The following is a 3,476-nucleotide window of genomic DNA, read 5'->3' on the forward strand; positions in this document are numbered from 1 at the left end:
GACCAATGCGTATAAGGTGGCCAAGGTTAGTGGGAAACTAGAGGATTGGGAACATTTTAAGCAACAGCAAAGAATGACTAAAAAAGCAATAAAGAAAGGGAAGATGGATTACGAAGGTAAACTTGTGCAAAACATAAAAACAGATAGTAAAAGCTATTACAGATTTATAAAACGGAAAAGAGTGACTAATGTAAATGTTGGTCCCTTAGAAGATGAAAAGGGGGAATTAATAATGGGAAATGTGGAAATGGCTGAGACCTTAAACAATTATTTTGCTTCCGTCTTCACAGTGGAAGTCAGAAAAACCATGCCTAAATTTGCAAGCCACAGGAATGTGGGAAGGGAGGACCTTGAGACAATCACTATCACTAGGGGGCTAGTGCTGGAGAGGCTAATGGGACTGAAGGTAGACAAGTCCCCTGGTCCTGATGAAATGCATCCCAGGGTATTAAAAGAGATGGCGGAAGTTATAGCAGATGCATTCGTTATAATCTACCAAAATTCTCTGGACTCTGGGGAGGTACCAGCGGATTGGAAAGCAGCTAATGTAACGCCTCTGTTTAAACAAGGGGGCAGGCAAAAGGCAGGTGACGATAGGCCGGATAGTTTAACATCTGTAGTGGGGAAAATGCTTGAAACTATCATTAAGGAAGAAATACCGGGACATCTAGAGAGGAATAGTGCAATCAAGCAGACGCAGCATGGATTCATGAAGGGGAAATCATGTTCAACTAACTTATTGGAATTCTTTGAGGATATAACGAGCATGGTGGATAGAGGTGTACCGATGGATGTGGTGTATTTAGATTTCCAAAAGGCATTCGATAAGGTGCCACACAAAAGGTTACTGCAGAAGATAAAGGTATGCGGAGTCAGTGGAAATGTATTAGCATGGATAAATGGGTCATTTTCCGGTTGGAAATCAGTGGTTAGTGGTGTGCCACAAGGATCAGTGCTGGGACCACAACTGTTTACAAGGTACATAGATGACCTAGAAGAGGGGACAGAGTGTAGTGCAACAACATTTGCAGATGACACTAAGATTAGTGGGAAAGCGGGTTGTGTAGAGGACTCAGAGAGGCTGCAAGGAGATTTGGATAGGTTAAGCGAATGGGCTAAGGTTTGGCAGATGGAATACAATGTCGGAAAGTGTGAGGTCATCCACCTTGGGGAAAAAAAACAGTAAAAGGGAATATTATTTGAATGGGGAGAAATTACAACATGCTGTGGCGAAGAGGGACCTGGGGGTCCTTATGCATGAATCCCAAAAGGTTAGTTTGCAGGTGCAGCAGTTAATCAGGAAGGCGAATGGAATGTTGGCCTTCATTGCGAGAGGGATGGAGTACAAAAGCAGGGAGGTCTTGCTGCAAATGTATAAGGTATTAGTAAGGCCGCACCTGGAGTACTGCGTGCAGTTTTGGTCACCTTACTTAAGGAAGGATATACTAGCTTTGGAAGGGGTACAGAGACGATTCACTAGGCTGATTCCAGAAATGAGGGGGTTACATTATGATGATAGATTGAGTAGACTGGGTCTTTACTCGTTGGAGTTCAGAAGGATGAGGGGTTATCTTATAGAAACATTTAAAATAATGAAAGGGATAGACAAGATAGAGGCCGAGGGGTTGTTTCCACTGGTAGGTGAGACTAGAACTAGTGGTCACGGCCTCAAAATACGGAGGAGCCAATTTAAAACCGAGTTGAGAAAGAATTTCTTCTCCCAGAGGGTTGTGAATCTGTGGAATTCTCTGCCCAAGGAAGCAGTTGAGCCTAGCTCATTTAATGTTTTCAAGTCAAAGATAGATAGATTTTTAACCAATAAGGGAATTAAGGGTTACGGGAAGAGGGCGGGTAAATGGAGCTGAGTCCACGACCAGATCAGCCATGATCTTATTGAATGGCGGAGCAGGCTCGAGGGGCTAGATGGCCTACTCCTGTTCCTAATTCTGATGTTCTCATGTTCTTATGTTCTTATAACACGGCGATGAGAATTGTACAGTGTACTGCAAGTGTGGTCCAAAGAAACTTTGATACCAGTTCAACAGAACTTCACTACTTTCAACACTATCCATCTTGAATTAACCCTTGGTGCTCCATTTTCTTTTTATGGATGTATAACCCGCATCACGAACTTTACTGTTTATTTGTATTTCTACTCTGAGATCCCTTTGCTCCTCGACCTCACTTAGATTCTTATTCTCACGTAGTATTTGACCTTATCTTTCTTACCAAAGTACATGACCTCACTCCGTCTGTGTTGGATTGAATTTGCCAATTCAATGTCCAGTCTACAAGATTATTAATGTCTTGTTGTAGTTTGTTGCAGTCCTCCTCAATAATGTCTATCAGCCCCACCCCAATTTGGCCTCATCTGAAAGTGTAGAAATTGTTTTTTTGATTCCAAAGTCTAAATGGACAATTTAAATTGTGAACAGCATTGGTCCCACACTGATCCTCATGGGAGCCCACTTTACACCTTCTGCACTCAGAATAACAGTCCTATACTTCTGCTTTCTGTCCTGGGGTCAGCTCGCTATACATTCCACGACTTGTCCCCTAACACCGCAAGCTCTGACCTTATTCATTATTCTAATATGTGGTACCTCATCAAAGATTTTTTGGAAATTTAAGGATATTATATCGACCACATTACCCTGGTCTACTCTCCCTGTTACTTCTTCAATGAAATCAAAGAAGTTGGTCAAGCAAGACTTTTGCTTTTGAATCCACGCTGATTATACATAATTATATTTTTGGTTTATAGATATTCTTCTATTCTCTACTTTAGTAGGGATTCCATTATTTTCCTGCCACCGAAGTTCCACTGACTGGTTTATAGTTCCCCGGACATGTTCTATCTTCCATCTCAAATATAAGTATTACGTTCGCTATCCGCCATTCCTCAGAAACTACACATTTTTCAAACTAATCATTAAATATTTGTAATAGTGCTCCTGCTATTTCTTCGCTGAATTATTTTAAAGTGTATGGATGTAATCCATCCAGACCAGGGGTTCAATCCTCCTTTCATTTGGTTCGTTCATTTAATATTTCTCCTCTTTACTTATTGCAGTTATATAATTTCCCATACATTATTCCACCGTCATGTCCATCTGCCATGTGTCCCTGGTAAATACAGAGGCAAAGTAATTATTTCATATTTTATGTAATTTTTCCATCGCTTCATGTGATTTAATATTGTCCATCGATTTGTGGCCCTATTCCCATCCGACATTCTTTTTTAAATGAATGTGCCTGTAGAAAGTTAGATGAGCGATTATGTTATCGGCCACCTAACAATGGGAAGGATAAAGAGGTGTAAATTTAGATAAAATGCAGAAAGATTCAAGATCTGTCGTGATAATGTGGGACTTCAACGTAAACTGGGAAAATAACCATGCAAAGGGAAAATGCAGGGGAGGATTTCCTGAAATCTGTATTAGAACTTTCTCCATCAGTATGTTTCCAGCACGATG

This window comes from Pristiophorus japonicus, unplaced genomic scaffold (assembly GCF_044704955.1).
Source record: "Pristiophorus japonicus isolate sPriJap1 unplaced genomic scaffold, sPriJap1.hap1 HAP1_SCAFFOLD_42, whole genome shotgun sequence".
Lineage (NCBI taxonomy): Eukaryota > Metazoa > Chordata > Chondrichthyes > Pristiophoridae > Pristiophorus > Pristiophorus japonicus.